This window comes from Rattus norvegicus, chromosome 14 (genome assembly GCF_021556685.1).
Source record: "Rattus norvegicus strain SHRSP/BbbUtx chromosome 14, alternate assembly SHRSP_T2T, whole genome shotgun sequence".
Classification (NCBI taxonomy): domain Eukaryota; kingdom Metazoa; phylum Chordata; class Mammalia; order Rodentia; family Muridae; genus Rattus; species Rattus norvegicus.
In genome coordinates, this window is record NC_141547.1 from 72,370,162 (window position 1) to 72,392,606 (window position 22,445).

At 38.6% G+C, this 22,445-nt stretch overlaps 1 long non-coding RNA gene across 1 annotated transcript; it reads left to right on the forward strand.

Annotated features, from left to right (window-relative positions):
- The first annotated feature begins 217 nt into the window (after positions 1 to 217).
- On the forward strand, positions 218 to 21,109 carry LOC103693081 (uncharacterized). Its single transcript, XR_015637481.1, has 3 exons — positions 218 to 1,447; positions 1,814 to 3,214; positions 20,477 to 21,109. It is a non-coding gene; the product is annotated as an uncharacterized LOC103693081 (long non-coding RNA).
- Positions 21,110 to 22,445: the final 1,336 nt, after the last annotated feature.

Here is a 22,445-nt window from a genome sequence, read left to right on the forward strand (position 1 = left end):
GTAGAATACTACACACTGTCTCTGCCTCCAAAGAAATACATTCATGAAGCCTAGCTTATGGGTAAGAATCACAAATAGTGTTCTAGAAGAGTTGGTGATACTGTTCTGAGGTTTAATGATGATGATGACGACAACGATGATGATGATGACGATGGTGAAGTATTTTTCTAGAGACTAAAGTGAGATAAACTTTCTAAGCAGAGCAAGCCACCATAGAGGGGAAAAATAAAACAAGGAGCCTTTAGAGTATTGAAGATGGTGGCATGGATCTGAAAGTGTATGGGAGGAAATGGAAGGTGAGGCAGGACACATAGGTGGTAGAACATTTGTGCCAGAGAAGAGATAATGAATGTTGCGACCCTGTCTGATCATATAGATCTCTTAAAGGTTTGCTGTGGAAAGCACTATGGAGACTAGTTAGAGTGGATTAAGGCTAGAGGCAGACTCCCTGGAATCATGGCTGTGATACACAAAGCAGACTCAGCCCTGCCTATGCACAGGAGAAGGCAGTTTTATGAGACACTTTAGGGAGGTAGCCTGAGTGAGTGAGACACAATACATTGTGAGAGAATGAACTGGGTGTCTGATCCACCTCTGTACTGCAGACAGGATATCCATTCACATTTTCCTAAGTGAGGCAGCCATGTTAAGATAATTTGATAGCTGGATGTCTTGGGATCAATATCTTATAACCTCTAACCTCAGATTCTAGCTTCTTATTGCTGCTTCCTGGACAGACAGACAGAATGCTATCTCTTTGCATCTGACCTTCTCCGTTTACTAGCCATCTGACCTTTGCAAATTTGCTTAACCACTCTGTACCTTGATTTCAGCAACTGTCAAAGAGGTATGAAAATTACAGTGTCTGCTCTCATTATCTTGGACAAACACTTGTGAGTGAAATTTCTGGAAGAGGCTTAGAAAATATGAGTAATTATTTTTATGACAAGCCCCAGATTTTCCCCTGCAATTGTGTTTATAGAACTAGTCCCTGAGTTCATTCAGAAAGTTTTCCTGTTCTTTGCTGATTTTCCCTAACAAATGCCTATAACATGAGTTCAGTAGTAAGTGTAGACTCAAAAGTCTAGTGTTATTTACATTTGTCTAGCTAGGGAGGGAGAATGGATCATGTGGGGGGGGGGGAAGAGTAGAGAGGGTTGGGCAAGAAAGAACAGTAAGAAGAGGGGATAAGATAGAACCATGGGGAAAGCATACATGTAAATACTGCAATAGAAGCATTAATCTGTGTAACTTATATGGTTGGATAACTTTGCTTAAAAGCTCATATTTCTACCTGCTATGTTTTCTTGTGTATGGTTTCATGTAGGCCAGACTGGACATGAATGTCTTCTAGATCCTCCTGCCTTAACTTCTCAATGCTGGGATTTTAGATCTATGTCACCCTATGCAGGACAAAGAATAAGCAAGCAAGCAAGTAAGTAAGTAAGTAAGTAAATAAATATTTCTATCTAAATAACTTTAACCACTCATCAAATATGCATTTCTATGTTATACCAAAAAAAAAAAAAAAAAACCCAAAACCAAAAACAACAACAGTAACAAAAACTTACTCCATTGGCAATGGCATTTTATTGTCCTTGTGACCTCCAGACAGAAGGTGTTTGGAGATAGACACATGTTACCCTAAACTTAGATCTGCTGTTAGAAGAAGCTTGTGACCTCCTCAGATTCCTGAGCTAGGTTTTGGTTCGTGTTACAGTTCCGTACCTAGGTGTGGCTCCTCTTGCAAACCCTGGAATCTAGCACAGTAGTATCTTCAGTGAGGAAAACACAGATATTTCTCATCTTATAGAACTACATCCCCTTCGCCCCTGGCAAACAACAACAACAACAACAACAACAACAACAACAACAACAACAACAACAAAACAACCAACAAAAAAAAAGCAAAACAAACAAACCTGAGGATAGGAAGAGAACAAGAAACAAGCACAAGTCAAAAATCATCAGCACTTCAGGTAGAATGGGGCATAGATATATATGTAATACAAAATGATGCCATCTTGGATCTGTCTCTTTAAAAACAACGTACGAAGTTGTGGCAAAGCAAAAATGAAGAAATGGTGAGCAGACAGTTGTGTAACTAACAAAACAGATATCTTCTCTCAGAGGGGAGTTACTATCTATATTACACAACTCTGCCGAAGTCTCTACAAGGGTGATAGAATTAGTCGGGTCTAGTGGGAGGAAGACTGTCCTGGGACCTAGGTTACACTCTTTCTCTGTCTTAAGCTCTTAAGCTAATTGGCACTGAATTTTATTACAAACAAGTGTAAGAGCCCTGGGAAACCTTCCATGTGTGGGAGTGGGGTAGAAGAGGGAGAAGGGGGCAGGGGAACCTTCAGCCAAGCTCAACACAAAAGACATCGAGCTTCAGAGTAGATCAGCACAATATTTTAAAAGATTCTAACTGGATTTCTTTTCTTGATTTTTCCAGATTTGAACTGCCTACTGAGGCCACTCCTCCTGCTAGAGTTAAGGCCTAAGGGTACAGCCACTATTAGTGGTTCACAATTATTTGATTACTTAGCAAAGAGAGACGGTTTCAGGAGCGAATGGGAGCTGTGCACACAAGAGCCGCATGCGCACATCCCTTCTTTCTTATCTTACCAGTCTTGCCCAGTGGAGTCCCATCCTGTCCACTCTTTGCTATTGAGGACTTGGATTCCACAACATTCTTCCCCTGACAACTCTGGTGGCTCTGAACCATAAAAGACCATTTTCTCTGATACAGCACAGTGCTTTACGGATCACCAGCCTACTCCAGCCAGTTGAATTTGAATCTCACATAGTCGTGTTTCCAGGCCATTTGCTTCCTTTAATGTCCTTCTCATTTCTTTCTCCTTCTGCCTCCCCATTACTAACTCAGCTCAGACTTTCATTTCTTCTCACTTGGATGATCAGATATTTTCATAAGTTTCTTCTAGTGATCCAATTTTCTTCAGAGGAATCATTCCAAAGGCACAAAGCCCTGACCACGGTAACACCCCATTTACACGAGAAAGGTACAGTGGGGAGGCAGAGCTGACTGAGATGGAAATACACTCCATGTTGGAGGCCACTTTCGGAAAAGCAGACCTTGTCCAAAAGGTCTGACAAGAAGTATTTTGGCAAGCTCAAAACCGACTGGCAAATATATCAGTACATGTGCTAATAGGACATAACAGTGGGAAGCTTCCAGAACTGAACTGAGGTGAGTTGAGGTAATGATAAAGCAGCTTTAAAGCAAGTGAGAACTATTGTTGCCCTAGGATAGCTATGAATGCAGCCCAGAACAAAGTCATAAGCTTACTTAAAACATTGATTTCTTTTTTCTATTTGAAATGTAAGGTTCACAACTATGAACTTTGCAATGTCAAAAGATTGGACACATGCCTGGAGGAAACACACAACTTCATATTAATGGTCTTTGAAATCCTAGCTAGTGTTTCACTGATGTGAATTGTTTGTAAAGAAAAAGACTTAGCTGCCTGTGGTAACACGGTATGCCTTTATCGCATTCTAATAGACATGTCCATATATTCCTCAATAAATAAGACTATATAGACTAAGCACCATGGACTACAGGAGACACATGGTTATTATGTTTACAGAAGTGGATGGGGCAAGAAGAAAGAAATGTACTTTTTGAGTTTCATAGGTTCCAACACATCCAACCATGTTTTCTGTCCAGTAAGTGCTCAAAGTAGGTTTACTGTATTGAATATCAATACATTCCACTGAACTGTATTGCCTGACCTCGTGGAAACTAGAGAAGAATAACCAGAATCTTTATTGAATAAAGAATAAGTTTGTAGCAAAAAATATAATTTGAGTTCATCTGACTTTACTATCTTGCCCATTAAAGAAAAATACTTCTTTACATGTTTTCTTTCTCTCCATATTATGTCCCTTGTTTTCTTTCTGTAGAGCTTTCATTAATATAAAAGAATATAAATGAAGATTCCATGTTTCAAGAAACAAAAGAGCCCAATGGGGTGGTGTGTGTATGTGTGTGTGTGTGTGTGTGTGTGTGTGTGTGTGTGTATTCATTTGGCTTCTTGTTCTACAAATATGTCAGTTTGATATATACTGTCTATACCATAAGGAGTAGGAAGAGATTGCTAAGGAACATTTTCTTGATAACCATTATGGGATTGTAAGCTTAGGAAGGATTGACTTTTTATTAGAATTTCTACCAACAACTCCAGAAATCTAACTAGTGGTCAAATGTGACCTACTAAGCCCTTGATAAGGAACATGATGATTGGTTTGGTTCAGTGCTGCAACCTGTCCTCTCCCATATCTGCCACCATTATATAATATATCCTCCCAGATCCCTTAATTTCTCCATTAAGGACACAGATGATGCACATGGGCCTATGGTCACCTAATTTCATTTTCTTTTGACCTTTGATCTTCAGAAAAGCAATGCATAGATACTTGTAGACTAAGTAAGCACTTCACAGTCTTTCTCAACCTGTGGTCTCCCTTTCAATGTTGACATTGTCACACTAATTATATCTTTAGCATCAATTCAATAAAAAAGCCACAACGAGCAAAATCTATTCTGAGCTTGCCACCTGTTAAATTAATGCCTGCCATCTTAGCAAAACACCAAATGTCTAACACTCACTTGACACTTTACAATGGGCCAACAACAAGTTTAAACACTGCCTAGTGGTTCTTTTTCTGGTGCTTGGGGTAACTCTTGTAGGTAGGAAAGCATCCTGGACGTAGGACAAAGATACATTTAATAAATAAGAAAGCAAGGGTTAAGCCTACACAGTATGTTTCCAAATTATGTCAGTGCTGTTGAAGGTTAATAGATCCTAGTTGGTGGCTGGAGGGTATATTGAGGCATATATTGACATAGTGTATGCAGAGAAACTGGAAAGAAAGCTATGCCCACTCAGGAAATGTTATAGGATCAAAGACTGATATGAAAATTGTCAAAGGCATTGTATAACATTGACCTTTATCAAAGGGTGAGCCAGCTGAGGGTGTTGGCATGGTACTGGGACCAGCAACGCTGCCATTTTTAGGTTTAAAGTCAGTATTTGGGCCTTGGATGGCAGCATCGGCTGCAACAGCCATGGTAGCAGAAGAATATTCAGATGCCCTTGTTGAACTATGGGGACAAGGTAGTCATTAGGTAATTGGGATTTGAAGTACAATGATCTGGAGAAGAAGACAAAAGTTAAAAAACACCGAAATGGCCCATCAACAGTCAGGCACAGATGGGAAGGCACTCAGGATTTCCTGTTGAACTTTTCAATTCATTGCTGAACTTTTTGGTACTAATAGATTCAGGAAGGAGGGGATCATTCTTTTTTTTGGTTGCATACCCACTGGTTGCCCCACTATACACCAAGAGATAGTTGAACCCAGTGCTTACACAGATATCCCTGGTTAATTAAATGAGTCACAATGCAGCAACAACAACTAAAGGATTTGGGAAAGGAGCTTTTAGGAATGGAAACAGGCTTGCAGGAATGGGAAGGAGATAAAAAGAGGTGTTGGGGGAGAAAGCAATCCTAATGTACAATAAACATGTATAAAATGTTAACAGAATTAATAAAAAGTTTGTTAGGCATAATTCAGGGCACCTCTATGATATCCCCTAATGCATGGAAGGACTTTCTATTAGACACGCATGACTGAACATATGAACTTAACCTTTCTCTCATGCTCCTGTGACTTAGGACACAGTCCTTTTACTTGTGTGGATCTTTGATATTTTTCTATGACCCTCATCTTCCAGCCTTTTGGGGAACAAGCTTGTTTGAAAGCTCTTCCACCGTGGGGATGGATGTGCTAAATGGCTCACAGAATTCACCCATGGATTTCTAAACTCATAACAAAGTGGGGCGTTTCCTAAACACCATGACTCTATTCTAACAGACTAAGCCAAAACCAGAGACATGAATAATTATGAGGGTACAACCCTGTAGATATGATGTACGTAGCTGGCATGAACTTCAGTTTACTTATTTTTGAACTGGATGCATAGAGGAGTTGATTGGGTAGGTATTATTTCCTGGTTTTTGGTAGGTCAACACTCACAATTTAAATAATAATGAAGAATGGATAGGGATTGGCTTGATTTATACTAAACATTTTTCCACATATCTTTTGAGTTATTTTCCCTGGCTTTATAAAATTCCATTTTTATGTAGATTTAGAAAGCAAATGCATATTTATTTGAACAGTTATAATTTGATGCTTCAAAACAACATTTAATGGCATTTTGTCTGTCTTGAGTCATAAAATGACAAAGAACCATCATAGCTAAAGACGAACATTTTCCGAGGCATCACACACCCTATGTTTTCTATCCAATGGGTCATGTTGTTTCTGTTAAGCCATGACAAATTAAGATACTATTAGGGACAGATTTGATAATAGCTATTATTAAAATGTCCATTTGGTTAGAATAACTATTATTTATATCCTCTTAGAGTTTAGTATCTCAGAAAAACAATTCCATGCCAGAATGTGGCCATTAAATTGAATTGTTTGGGGAAAAAGTTAACAAAAAGAGTCAGTAACACACAGTAGTTACTTACCACTCTCAGTGTTTGAAGGCCACAGAAACATCACTGACTTATTTAAAAATAAAATGAATTAGTGGATGGTAAAATGGGCAGGCTCACAGAATTGAAGGAAAGCCAACAATACAGCCCTGGAAAAGGGATAACAATCAAAGGAAGCCATGTCTACCCACTGCCATAGCAGAGACCCAGTCAAATGGAAGCTTTCATTACTGTCTCTGGACATTTACAGCCTCACCAGAGGCTTCATGAACCAGACTTTTGGATCAATCATTTCTATTACTGTGAGGTTTTATGTTACTGCTTAAGGTTATAAGTTCTCTGGGTGGTCGGAGCTCCCACTTAATCATGTGTGTATCACATGCAAATTATTATTAGATTATGAAGAAAGTATCTGACCTCCTATGGCTTCTAGATATAGATACTAATTCAGTCAACAGAACAGTTCCTTCATCAACATGTGGACTAGTGCTAATATCAATGTATTATGTTCTTAATATTAGAATAAGTAAACTTATTGTTAAAACATATATTAGGTATTTTTCCATCATAGTTGGGCTCAACCACTTTAATTTTTCATGTTAATATTTTAATGCACACACATATGCATATCCATTCCTATAATGTGATTTCCTATAGAAAATATATTAAAATTTTCTACTGTAAGAAATGTTTTGCACCATTATTATTTACCTGGTAATATCCACGTTGTCCTCTATTATTTTTATATATGTGCTTTAGTTCTTTTTTAAAAAATGTTTTATATATTTCTTTACTTACATTTAAAAGGTTATTCCTCTTCCCTGTTTCCTGTCCATAAGCCCCCATTCCCTCCCCTTCCCTCCCCCATACGAGTATTCCCTTTATAGATCCCCCTTCTTGCCCTCCCCCATATTCCCCTGCACTGTGGGTCCAACCTTGGCAAAACCAAGGGCTTTCCCTTCCACTGATGCCCCAACGAGGCTATTCTCTGCTACATATGCAGTTGGAGCCCTGGGTCAGTCCATGTATAGTCTTTCGGTAGTGGTTTAGTCCCTGGAAGCTCTGGTTGGTTGGCACTGTTGTTTTTATGGGGTTGCAAGCTCCTTCAACTCTTTGAATACTTCCTCTAATTCCCCCCAACAGGGTCCTATTCTCAGTTCAGTGGTTTGCTGCTAGCATTGACCTCTGTTTTGGACATACTCTGGATTGTCTCTCAGGAGAGATCTATATCCCGTCCCTTTCCACATGCATTTTTTTAGCTTCATCAATCTTATCTAGTTTTTTTGGTGGATATATATATATATATATATATATATATATATATATATATATATATATATATATATGCCACATGTGTGTCAGGCTCTGAATGGTCATTCCTTGAGCTCTAAACTTTGCTTCCATATCCCCTCCTATGAATATTTTCCCCTTTTTAAGAAGCAGTGGGAGCATCTGCATTTTGGTCATCCTTCTTCTTGAGCTTCCTGTGGTCTGTAGATTGCATCTTGGCTAATTTAAACTTTTTGGCTGATATCCACTTATCAATGAGTGCATACCAAGTGTATTTTTCTGTGATTGAGTAACCTCACTCAGGATAATATTTTCTAGTTCATTCTGTTTGCCTATGAATTTCATGAAGTCATTGTTTTTGATAGCTGAGCAGTATTCCATTGTGTAGATGTACCACATTTTTTGAATCCATTCCTCTGTTGAAGGGCATCTGGGTTCTTTCCAGCTTCTGGCTATTATAAATAACTCTGCTATGAACAGAGTGGAGCATGTGTCATTGTTGGAGCATCTTTTGGGTATATGCCCAAGAGAGGTATAGCTGGGTCCTCAGGTAGTTCAATGTCCAACTTTCTGAGGGACCTCCAGACTAATTTCCAGAGTGGTTGTACCAGTTTGTAATCCCACCAACAGTGGAGGAGTGTTTTTCTTTCTCCACATACTCACCAGCATCTGCTGTCATTTGAGTTTTTAATCTTAGCCATTCTGACTGGTGTGAGGTGGAATCTCAGTGTTGTTTTGATTTGCATTTCCCTGATGACTAAGGATATTGAACATTTCTTTAGGTGCTTTTTGACCATCCAATAATCCTCAGCTGAGAATGTTTTGTTTAGCTCTGTACCCCATTTTCTAATAGGGTGATTTGGTTCTCTGGAGTCTAATGTCTCGAGTTCATTGTATATTTTGGATACTAGCCCTCTATCAGATGTAGGATTAGTAAAGATCTTTTCCCAATCTGTTGGTTGCCATTTTGTTCTAATGGCAGTGTCTTTTGCTTTACAAAAGCTTTGTAGTTTTATGAGGTCCCATTTGTTGATTCTTGATCTTAGACCATAAACCACTGGTGTTTTGTTCAGGAAATTTTCCCCAGTGCCCATGTGTTCTTCCTCAATTTTTCTTCTATTAGTTTGAGTGTATCTGGTTTGATGTGGAGGTCCTTGATCCACTTGGACTTAAGCTTTGTACATGGTGATAAGAATGGATCGATTTGCATTCTTCTATATGCTGACCTCCAGTTGAACCAGCACCATTTGTTGAAAATGCTATCTTTCTTCCATTGGATGGTATTAGCTCCTTTGTCAAAGATCAAGTGACTAAAGGTGTGTGGGTTCATTTCTGGGTCTTCATTTCTGTTCCACTGATCTAACTGCCAGTCTCTGTACAAATACCATATAGTTTTTATGACTATTGCTCTGTAATACTGCTTGAAGTCAGGGATGGTGATTCCCCCAGATATTCTTTTATTGTTGAGTATAGTTTTCACTGTCCTGGGTTTTTTGTTATTCCAAATGAATTTGCAAATTGCTCTTTCTATCTCTATAAAGAATTGAGTAGGAATTTTGATGGGCATTGCATTGATCAATCTGTAGATTGATTTTGGCAAAATGGCCATCTTTAATATATTAATCCTGCCAATCCATGAGCATGGAAGATCTTTCCATCTTCTGAGATCTTCCTCAATTTCTTTCTTCAGAGATTTGAATTCTTGTCATATAGATCTTTCACTTGCTTGATTAAAGTTACACCAAGATATTTTATGTTATTTGTGACTATTGTGAAGGGTGTCATTTCCTTAATTTCTTTCTCAGCCTGTTTTTCCTTTGAGTAGAGGAAAACTACTTATTTGTTTGAGTTAAATTTATACCCTGACACTTTGCTGAAGTTGTTTATCAGGTTAAGTAGTTTTCTGGTGGATCTTTTGGGGTCGCTTAAGTACACTATCCTATCATCTGCAAATAGTGATATTTTGATTTCTTCCCTTCCAATTCATATCCCTTTGACCTCTGTTCACTGTCTGATTGCTCTGGCTAGGACTTCAAGAACTATATTGAATAAGTAGGGAGAGAGTGGGTCTAGTCCCTGACTTTAGTGGGATTGCTTCAAGTTTCTCTCCATTTAGTTCAATGTTAGCTACTGGTTTGCTGTATATTACTTTTACTATGTTTAGATACGGGCCTTGAATTCCTGATCTTTCCATGACTTTTATCATGAAGGGGTGTTGAATTTTGTGAAATGCTTTCTCAGCATCTAATGAAATGACCATGTGGTTCTTATCTTTGACTTGGTTTATATAGTGGATTACATTGATGGTATTCCGTATATTAAACCATCCCTGCATACTTGATCATGATGGATGATTGTTTTGATCTGTTCTTGGTTTGCAAGAATTTTATTGAGTATTTTTGTGTCATAAGGGAAATTGGTTTGAAGTTCTCTTTCTTTGTTGGGTCTTTGCATGGTTTAGGTATAAGAGTAATTGTGGCTTCATAGAAAGAATTCGGTGCTCCATCTGTTTCAGTTTTGTGGAATAGTTTGGAAAGTATTGATATGAGGTCTTCTATGAAGGTCTGATAGAATTCTGCACTGAACCGATCTGGACCTGGGCTCTTTTTGGTTGGGAGACTTTTCATAACTGCTTCTATTTCTTTAGGAGTTATGGGGTTGTTTACATGATTTATTTCTTCCTGATTTAACTTTGGTACCTGGTATCTGTCTGGAAAATTGCTCCTCCAGATTTTCCAGTTTTGTTGAATATAAGCTTTTGTAATAGGATCTGATTTTTAAAAATTTATTCAGATTCTGTTGTTATGTTTCCCTTTTCATTTCTGATTTTGTTAATTTGGATATACTCTCTGTGACCTCTGATTATTCTGGCTAAGGGTTTATCTATCTTGTTGAATTTCTCAAAGAACCAGCTCCTGCTTTTGTTGATTCTTTGTATAGTCCTTTGCATTTCTACTTGGTTGATTTTAGCTCTGTGTTGATTATTTCATGCCTTTTACTCCTCTTGGTTTTATTTATTTCTTTTTGTTCTAGAGCTTTAAGGTGTACTGTCAAGCTGCTGACATATGCTCTCTCCTGTTTCTTTGTGCAGGCACTCAGAGCTATGAGTTTTCCTCTAGCTTTCATTGTGTCCCATAAGTTTGGGAATGTTGTATCTTCATTTTCATTAAATTATAAGAAGTCTTTAGTTTTTTTCTTTATTTCTTCCTTGATCAAGTTGTCATTGAGTAGAGCATTGTTCAACTTCCATGTTTATGTGGGCTTTCTGTCACTATTGTTATTGAAGACCAGTCTTAGAATGTAGTAATCTGATAGGACGCATGGGACTATTTCTATCTTCCTGTATCTCATGAGGCCTGTTTTGTGACCAATTATATGGTCAATTTTGGAGAGGGTTCCATGAGGTGCTGAGAAGAAGGTATATTCTTTTGTTTTAGGATGGAATGTTGTATAAATAGCTGTTAAATCCAATTGGTTCATAACTTCTGTTAGTTTTTCTATGTCTCTGTTTAATTTCTGTTTCCATGATTTGTCCAGTGATGAGAGTGGGGAGTTGAAATCTCCTACTATTAACATGTGAGGTGCAATGTGTGCTTTGAGCTTTAGTAAGGTTTCTTTTATCAATGTAGGTGCCCTTGCATTTGGAGCATAGATATTTAGGATTGAGAGTTCATCTTGGTGGATTTTTGCTTTGATGAATATAAAGTGTCCTTCTTTATTTTTTTAATGACTCTTGGTTGAAAGTCAACTTTATTTAATATTAGAATGGCAACTTCAGCTTGTTTCTTTGGGCCATTTACTTGGAAAATTTTTTTCCGGCCATTTACTCTGAGGTAGTGTCTGTATTGTCTCTGAGATGTGTTTCCTATATGCAGCAAAGTGCTAGGTCCTCTTTACATATCTAGTCTGTTAGTCTATGTCTTTTTATTGGGGAATTGAGTCCGTTGATGTTGAGAGACATTAAGTAATAGTGATTGTCATTTTCTGTTATTTCCATTGTTACAGGTGGAATTATGTTTGTCTCCCCTTTGGTTTCAATGCAAGGAAGTTATATTCTTGCTTTCTGTACGATGTAGTTTCTCTCCTTGTGTTGGAGTTTTCCATCTATTATCCTTTGTAGGACTGGATTTGTAGAAAGATATTGCGTAAATTTGGCTTTGTCATGGAGTATCTTGATTTCTCCATCTATGTTAATTGAAAGTTTTGCTGGATACAGTAACTTGGGCTGGCATTTTTGTTCTCTTAGGGTCTGTATGATATCTGCCCAGTATTTTATGGCTTTTATAATCTCTGGTGAGAAGCCTGGTGTAATTCTTATAGGTCTGCCTTTATATGTCACTTGACCTTTTTCCCTTACTGATTTCAATATTCTTTCTTTGTTTTGTGCATTTGCAGTTTTAACTATGTGACAGGAGGAATTTCTCTTCTGGTCCATTCTATTTGGAGTTTTGTAGGCTTCTTGTATGTTTATGGGCATCTCTTTCGTTAGGTTAGGGAAGTTTTCTTCTATAATTTTGTTGAATATATTTACTGTCTCCTTAAGTTGGGAGTCTTCACTTTCTTCTATAACTTTTATATTTAGGTTTGATCTTCTGATTGTGTCCTGGATTTCCTGTATGTTTTGGGCTAGGACCTTTTTGCGTTTTACACAGTTGTGTTGATGTTTTCTATGGTATCTTCTACCCCTGAGATTCTCTCTTCTATCTCTTATATTTTGTTGATGATGCTTGTGTCTATGGCTCCTTGTCTCTTCCTTTGGTTTTCTAAATCCAGGGTTGTCTTCCTTTATGCTTTCTTTATTGTTTCTGTGTCCATTTTCAATTCCTTCACCTGTTTGGTTGTGCTTTCTTGTAATCCTTTCAGTGATTTTTGTGTTTCCTCTCTAAGGGTTTCTACTTGTTTACTTGTGCTTTCCTGCATTTCTCTAAGGGAGTTCTTTATGTCTTTCTAAAAGTTATCAAAAAAATGTGATTTCAAATCTAAATCTTGCTTTTCTGGTGTGTTTGGATATCCAGTATTTTCTTTGGTGGAAGAACTGGGCTTTGATGATGCCAAGTAGTCTTGGTTTCTGTTGATTATGTTCCTGCGCTTGCCTCTAGCCAATGGGTTGTCTCTGGTGTTTGCTTGTCTTGCTGTTTCTGGGAGTGACTTGGCCCTGATGTAGGCCTCTGTGTCAGCACTCCTGTAGAACTGTTTTCCTGTTTTCTTACAACCTTTCATGAGAACAAGTGCTCTGCTCTCAGCTGTGGAGGTGCTCGTGGAAACTGTCTTTTGGCTCTACGCATGGGCAGGAATCAAAGGGTCCTGCCTCTGATTGCTCGTGTAGGTCCTTGCACCCAGCAGGCACAGTTGGCACTTTGAGATTCCCTCTTGGGTCTGGACTGTGGGCCAAGAGTATTCGCTTCTGACTTCACAGGAGTCAGAGAACCACAGTTCTGAGGTTCCAGCTCTCTCCCCCATGGGATTTGGATGCAGGGAGCTATTTGGTGGGATCAGTTCAGTACTGGGCACAGACCAGAACCGCTGGTACTGGTGGCTGTCTGTTCCTATATTCCTTTGTCCAGAGGCACTGTGCAGTTTCCCCTTGGACCAGGGATGTGGGCCAAGGTGTGCAGAGTCTGCTAGAGACTGCTAAGTCTGTCCCTCGGCCTCGGGATGTCTGCCTATGCTTTAGTTCTTTATAGACCTCTCTCTTTGTCTCTTAGGCTGTGAGCTTCTACCAGACAATTAATCCTTGTTGCATTTTTAGCACTTAGACACTGCCCCACACATAGTACTCCATTGTTATATGTGTCTAGGATGTCAGAAAGACCACACTGTTCCTAAAGAATAGTAGAGTTAGTAGCATGGTAATGAGCAGTAGCATACCTTGCTGAGGGCAAGGGCTAAAGTGCTGAGGATCAGAGGTCCTCCATTGGACCTTATGAGGGCCTCAGGGAAGAACGGGAAGTAAGTCTATGTTCTCTCTCAAGCTGCCACATACTCTCCCCTTCCACAGTTGGCTAGATTCATGCTTGCATTGGTATTGAAAACTAGGTTCCTTGCCTTTCTTTCTGACCCAAGAAGTGGCTAAGCTTTGTCCTTCTCATATTGAGTTGCACTGTCACTGGCTTTACAAGTTTAATTTTAGAAAGCAAGGAACTGATATCAAAGATGCCGTTCCACCTTGGCACCAGTCCACAAACATTTGCCCAAAAGCCTACTGAGCTGCAGTGGTGCTGATGATACAAAACTGTCTTAACCACAGGGAGCAAATTAATAAGCATCTCATGAGTGCCTACTGCCTTTAGAGAAGACAAAACCGTTAAGACATTCTAAGGTGAGTAAGGTATCCTTGCTGTCCTGTAATAAATGAAAACAATTGAAGGAGACGTAAATAGATTGCTAAAACTAACAAAACAAAGTTGATACAAACATCTCACCAAAGTGTAACCATCACATTAAGGAATATTGTGACAGCAATTTACATAAACAATACTTTATCTATGTAAGTATGAAGAAGAGTTATAACCATTTATCTATATCTCTTATCTATCTAGTATCTATCTATCATCTATCTCTCTATCTACATCTGTCTATCTATATCTATGTATCTATCTATGCTTCTATATACCTAATTATCTATCATCTATATCTACGTATCTGTGTATCTATGCATACCTATCTATCTATCTATCTATCTATCTATCTATCTATCTATCTATCTATCTATTATATAGTCTGTGATATCTCATTGGGCATAGAAAAGAGCGATTTTCGTTTGGTTGTTTTAGACAAAGGAAAGAAACAGGAGCAGTTGGCTTTGGGATGAATGTGTCCTTTGGAGAGAGTTGACAACAAGGATTCACTTTGGAGACAAGGAATTATGAGAGAACAGCAAGTGAAAGAGAAAGAGATATGTAATACAGGGGACTTTGGAGGAAAATTCAAGCAGTCTGTTGTTATTGGCACATAGATATGAACTTCAGATAACTATACACCCTCAAATTGCTTGGTTGGAGATTGAAGGGAAGAACTTAGTAGTACTTATGTTATACTCTTTCACCATTTCTTTTATGCAGGGAACTAACTGAAGACCTTCTATATGACAAGTTAATGTTCTGCTCTGCCACTGAGTTATGTCTCTCGTTCTCCATTCTAATTACATTGGTGACCTTTCATAATCAGAATAACAAACCCTCCTGTTATTCAAAATGTTTCCCATGTGTTACTCAATCTTGTTCTCACAACATAGTATAATTGTGTTATTCTATTACATGACATATGATTATTTTCACTTTAACATATGTATAGAATGAGGAGTTACTTATTTGAAAGGTTTGTTCAAAAAAATTGGTTAGTAGCTGAGGAGTTTCAGGGTTCTGTCTCTCTTAGCCACTACTCTTTGCTGTTGCAAAGGGACGGGCCATGTGCTAGAACACAGAGCTTGCAGTGAGCATAATTTCATTCTACCCTAAAATACAAACAAATAAAAAAAATAAACAACAACCAAACATTAAAAAACAAAAGAGAAAGCAAAAAACTGAAATTCTGGTGGAAAATGTTAAAGAATCTTATCTATGCACAGTATTATGATGGCTAATTGTTATGAGTATTAAAGGAGCATATGTCAGAGCATGATTTGTGTTTTAGGCATGTTTTACGTTTTAGGAAGCTCGCTTGAAACGTGTGTGTGTGTGTGTGTGTGTGTGTGTGTGTGTGTGTGTGTGTGTGATTGACTGCAGTAATAGTGGTAACTACAATTACAGTGGTGGTATTAGGAATGGATTGAGGCAACAAAGACTTACCAGGGAATTTGGAAGTAGAACCCACAGGCTCTGGTGCTTGAGTTTACATGGGAGCTGGGGCACTGGGGTTGTCTGATATGAACCCTAAATATCAAAAGTGCCTGGAATGAAAGTTGACAAACCTTTTTCAGGAAAATTTGAAGAGTAATTATTCTGGGCTCTTGCCAAATGGTCTGTTGCAGCCACAGGGTTCTACAACTATGACACCAAAGCAACCATAGATATGTTTAACAATTTGGCTGTGTTTCCATGAAACTGTCCTCAAACACAAGAAGCTGGCCAGATATGACCCATGGGTCCTGATTGACTAAGTCTTAGTCTAGAAAGTATGAAGAAGACTGACATTTGCTAATACTGGACTAGGCAAGTAACTGGCCATATTCTAGATTTCTCTTCATGACAGCACCATGCCGATCATTCATTAGAGAGACTAGTATGGGTCCCATCATTGTTAATACCCTTTTCCATAATCACATATGCAGGAAGTAGAAATTCTAGTACTGACTCCTGATATTTAATTTATAAGACCTTCCCACTTCCCCATACTGCCTTCTATCTGCAGCCCCACCCCCCACTACCCCTAGACAATGGCAAACATTTGTTTTTGTTTTGCAAGATTATTTTTCAGTTTTACAAAAGGTTATTTTTTTCAGATTATTGCTTTTAAAAATCCACACATAAAAGGATAGTGAGTCACAAAAAAAAAAAAAAAAAGCCACTGTTGCCTTTGTTCAGTACAATAGAGTTTATATTGCTTTGTCCAGCTTCTACAAAGTGGGACAGAGAAGGTTTGTTTTCAAGAAATTAGCATCATATTTTTCTCTGTGTTTTTTTTCCAACTCCCAACACAATTTTATCTTGGGGATAAACAGTGTTATTTTCATTGCTTCCACTGGAGCGCCACATCCAACGTTTTCTATTAAAATTTAAATAAGCCACTTCAGAGACAGATGAAGATGTGAATCTAAAATGAGCTGATTCACTAGAATTTGTTCCTGAGAATATGTTATTTGCTCTTATAGCTTATGCAACTGGGTTTCATAATAGAAGCTTTAAAGTGGGCCAGCATCGTGCCACCACAGCCATTTTATTCAGCTTCCACCTTGAATAGCCAGTTGCAGAAGGAGGAAGGAAAAGCACAAATTCTCCCCACCCTCCATCCTGTGGAGATCTAATTATTATTCTAGAAAGCTGCTGGAAACTGACACTGTGTTGAAGATACATTGGGTTCTGTCTGTGATCTCCAGGTAGTATAGAACAACATGATTTCACACTGCTATTCTAATGTCCAAATTTCTCTCTATTTGTTTTGCCTTTGTAGTAAGAAAGAGTTCTCACCAAAGTTGGGATGCATGAGTGTAGTCGGATGGGTCATCTGAACAGGAGATGAGAGAGTGCAAGATAGGATAAGTGCTGAGGAAAAGCAAAAGTATGTTGAAGCTTCAGTTTGGCAAAGTCCCAAGAATAGAGGCTAAATAGAGACAAGTAAAACAGGGGCACTGAGTAAATGATGTCAGCACTAGTTAGATGAGGAAACTATTGAAAGAGAAGAATAGAGCTGGAGTCATTCTGAGTGATTTTAGAGAAGGGTACCATCCTATTTGTGTTTGTTACTAACCAGATCTAAGAAAGAAGGTTTTATTTTTATTTCTTTGTTTGTTTTGGTTGAACAATGATAAACATAGCCCTCTTTCTCTATACACAGTTTTTGCTTTCTGTTTCAGCAACCTGTGGTCTGCCTGAAAATATCCAATGGAAATTTCCAGAGATAAAGATGTCTTGTACTTTAAATTGCAAGTTGGGCTAGAGAGCCAGCTCAGCAGTTAAGATTACTTACTGCTTGTCTTAGTCACTGTTCCATTGCTGTGAAGAGACTCCATGACCAAGGCAATTCTTACAAAAGAGAACATTTAATTGGGGGCTTGCTGAAACTAGTTCAGAGATTAGTTCATAATCATCATGGTGGGGAGCATAACAGCATGCAGACAGACAAAGTCCTAGAGAAATAGCTGAGATTCCTTGCTCCATAGGCATGGGGGGGGGTGGTTTGGGTAGACTGAGGGAAAGAGGGAGGAAGAAAGAGGATGGGGAGAGTGAGCCAGGTATGGGATTTTGAAATCTCAAGCCCCACCCCCAAGTGACACACTTCCTCCAAAAAGACCATACCTTCTAATCCTTCTAGTCCTATCTAAGAGTTTTCCCTGGTGATAAATCATTTAAATATATGAGCCTATGGATGTCCTTTCTATTTAAAACATCATATTCCATTCATTGGCCCCACTGGTTTGTAGCCACATACTGCAAAATTACATTCAGTGCAACCTCAAAAGTCCCCATGGTCTATGATAATCTCACCTCTATTTACACCCTCTGTGACTTGTGGCAATCTCTTAAGTTTAATCTCCTATAAAATTAAAATAAAAAAGATTACATATTTCCAACACACAGTGGCACAGAATATATAATAATATCCCAAAAAAGGAAAGGGAACTTAGTGAGGAAATACTAGATTACAGCAAAACCAAAACCCGGCGGGGCAAACTCCACAGTTTCCATCTTCATATCTGGTGTCAAAGGACTCTTCAGATCTCCGACCTTTTCATCTTTGTTGACTACAGTACACTTTCTGCCTTGGGCTAGTTCCAAAGTACTATGTCCGTAGCTTTCCTTGGCGGATATGTCATGACTCTGATATCTCCACCATTTTGAGGTCTTCAACACAATCCAGGCTTCAACTTCAGAGGTTCGTGAAATGACCTGCATGCAAGGGCAGCCCTGATACATTGCTAGCTTCAGCTGTTTTCCTTAGTTGCAGAGGGTGATTCTATGATTCTTTCTTGTATTCTTGACTCTAAAGGCAGAACCATGTGCTCCTCCATAGGGTTGGGACTTCCCTTCTTTTTCAATTACATTTGCATGAGCTCTTCTGTTGTAGATAGTTCCCTTTTCCCCTTAAGCTTTCTTTAACTCCTTTTCACAAGTTGGAAGTCAAGCATGGAGTGGGTCTTGCCCTGAGGTCATCACTCCCTTTAATGCATTTAGCAGCAAGCTTCAAACTTTTCATCTCTTTGAACACAGAACCTGGCTATAGCATCAGCTTTCCTGGTGCTCTTTGTCTCCTCACGTGGAACATTTTATATTTCTCTTTTCCTAGCTTTCTCCATTTCACTGTAGCTCTGCTTAAGAGTGATTACTAATAACCACATGCCAGAGTCAATACTAAGCTGTCTTGAAATCTTGGTCAAAACCATTAATTTAAAACTCATCAATTTAACCTCAAGCAAAGTTTGAGGACAAAGGCAAAAAGCAGATACATTCTTTGCCAAAATATCACAAGAATGGTCTCTAGGCCACTTACTAATATTCTTCACCTCTGCAATTTCTTGAACCAGACCCCTAAAATTTAGATTGCCCTCAGCATGGTTTCCCATACTCCTATAAGGATGGCTTATTAAACCCTTCTTAAAGCATCTAACTACTTTTCTAATCCAGGCTTCTTTATTCTTCCAGCAAACAGAAAGAGTGAGAGGCCTGATATAGAAATACCCCATTCCCTGGTACCAAATTCTGTCTTAGTAATTGTTCTGTTGCTGTAAAGAGACATCATGGCCCACTTTTATAAAAGAAGTCATTTAGTTAAAGGCTGGCTTACAGCTTCAGAGGTTAGTCAGTCCATTATTATCATGTTGAGAAAAGCATGGCAATATTTAGGAAGAAATAATGCTGATTCATAGGTGGAATGAGAGAGAACAGGCCTGACTTGAGTTTTTGAAACCTTAAAAACCTACCCCAGTGACACATCCCCCAACAAGGCCACCTTTCCTAATCCTTCTAATCCTATCAAAGAGTTCCACTCCCTCTTGGCTAAACATTCACATCTATGAGCCTATTGTGGCCATTTTTATTGAACCTGCCAATGACAGATATGGCATGTTAAGAAAACTCAGGACCAAAATGTGCTCCACTGTTCATGAGTGAGGAGAAGAGAAATCAGCCATAATGGGTGAATGGAAGCCTCATAGAACGGGCAGAAGGGAAAGGGTGGGTTAAATGGTGACAGTATTTTATATGCTTGTTTGTGTATCAAAGTCTGAAATGACTCCAATTCATCATTAATGCTGGTTCTGACTTTTGGCTAACCATATTTACTAAAAACAAACCTGGAAATGGAGCAAGGAGGAAGACAACACTTTCCTGTATTGGAGAAATGGTAACCCTAAAAGAAAACTACCACCATGTTAGCTTATCTTTAAAACAAAACCAGAAGTAAGGAAAATTTTCCCACCTAGTTAGGAGAACAATTATGATTTTAAAAAAATTAAATAAGCTTGATCTAAGAAAGATGCATGGCTTGTGGCTAATGTGTTGCTCATAGAAATATGAGTAAACAGCCATGCAAGGAACAATTTATTACAAAGAGACTGAATGACCTTGTACCATTTTCAACATTGCTGAGTAGTCTGAAGTCTGACCTGGGGAGTAAGGGTCCTATGAAAGATGTTTATATTAAAACTGGACATAGCAACCATTAGGGGAAAACTTAGGGAAGCTCACCAATAACCTTATCCAGCCATAAATACTGGGAGCTACAATAATAACTGCTGAGGCAATATATGCCTTTATGTATAATAATTACAATAACATTATATGGATAACCAATTACTTTCTGATTGCATTTAAGACTTATTTCACAGGATGAAACTCACGCCTAATACAAGTCTTTCTAGTGACCAATGCCTAGGAAGCTCATAGACCTAAGAGTGAGTGAATTATTATTTCCCTAAAGGGACATAGTATCAAAGTGCCTCCCATATGTTTAGCTCTGTACCCATAGAGTAATGTAGATCCTATTTCTCATTTCAGATGCATCTTTGTGTAGTACATGACAGTTAATATTGAGACCAACAACTGGTGAAAATACCACAAAGTTGCTGGGAAGTGGTCAGACATAAATGGGACATCTATATCATATCCTCTCCCCAAAGACTCAAGTAACAACATCATGGAAGAGGGATCAAAAAGAATGTAAGAGCCAGATGTTGAGGAGGACTGGAGACAGTGTCTTCTACACCTGGCAGAACTATTATTGTATTCATGAACTCACGGAAGATGTTGTTACCTGCAAAAGACCAAGCAAGTCAACATTCCAGCAAGATGGGTGATGGAGATGCTCATATGAGTTCCTTCCCTAGCTAAGGAAGATATTGACAATCACTTAATGGCTGATAAGGGAGAGAGAAGAAAGTTTCTTTACAGGTATGGTCCCTGATAGATTGACCATGCTTTTAGAGTGGCTGGCCCCATATTCATTTGTATAAATGTAGCATTACATGAAATCCATAGTTTGTTTTGAAAAGCAAAGAGATGACATGAAGTTGGGATAAGGATGTGAGGGAGGATCTGGCAGAGTTGGAAGAAGGGCACAGGTGTGAAAATGACTGAAATAAATTGTACGCACTTATGAAATTCTCAAAGAATAAATAGTATTATTTTAAAAATAATCTAAAGACCTTTGCATGCCTGGCTACTTCTCATCAGTCAGGTCTCTCCTAAAATGTCATCTCTTCAGGGGGTACTGAGAGACTTTTAAAATGAATATAGCCCTATTAGTTTCCATCAATTAATTGTTTACCTTCACCCTAGCTTTCATTACTCCCTGATATTTTTCTTGCTGATTTTGTTCTTCTCTCTGCTTTGTGAAATATAAATGCCATGAAAGTAGTCTTCTCCTACAAGGCACTTCTGATGACTCACAGCATGGGATAAACAATGCAAGTGCAATGCCCATTCATTGAATGAACTATCAACCAACCAGTGAACAGGCATTAGTGTAGTCTAGTAGAGAGAAGTGTGCAACTTTAAAGGACTACTAATGTGATGAGAGCCTAGCAGGAGCACCAGAGAGAAGTGTGTGTGACCTCTACTCTCATTCTCCATCAATGACAGGAACACAGGTTGAGTTTACTATGCTGTCCAATCCCAAGGGTTATTTTTAGCTTCTATTCTCACTCAAGCTGTGTGTGTGTGTGTGTGTGTGTGTGTGTGTGTGTGTGTGTGTGTTTTGAGGGTGATGCACCACAGAATATATGGTGACTTCACATTTGTTACTCAGCTTCCCCTCCCATTTACTTTACACTATCCCCTGCTGTGGCAATCAAACCCACTCTTGTACCATTTCTTCACTATCAGCCCTTGGATGCATGAAGACAAAAGACAATAGACAATGTCAATTTAATTAACCTGAGCATAAAATTAGTATCCCTCCCAATATACTCTTATCTCCTCTTTTTCTCCTGTAGATACCACAATGCCTTCTGCTCTGCAACCCCAAAGCTTATTGTCATTTGGGTTTCCGATTCTCCTCATTCCCAGCATTGAATTATTCCCAAAATTTTGTGCATGAGCTATCCTTTGACTTGCTATCTTTCTCTGCATATCTAGCCTCATGACCCTAACTTTCCCCACTTAAATCAGTGTTTCAGTATGGTCCTTATTGAAGAGTATCCAACTGATCCATCCTTTGTTTATAACTTTTGAGTTCCCTGTTGTGGGTTGTACTGTGTCTTTCCAAAAATATGTCCCTCAATCATTCAGAATATGTGACTTTACTTAGAAATGGGGAATTTATAAACATTATTAATTTAGAAAGACAAATATTGGATGTAGATATTAAATCTGCATATGTGTACATCAAGGTAACGTGCCTACATGGGATTCTGGATTAACTCTGGAAGGCTGGGGAATGGTTATTTAGGAAACATCGCTTAGTCTGTAAACAGTAGACTCTAGTTTAAATCCCCAGCACACATGTTAGAAAGCCATTATGACCACA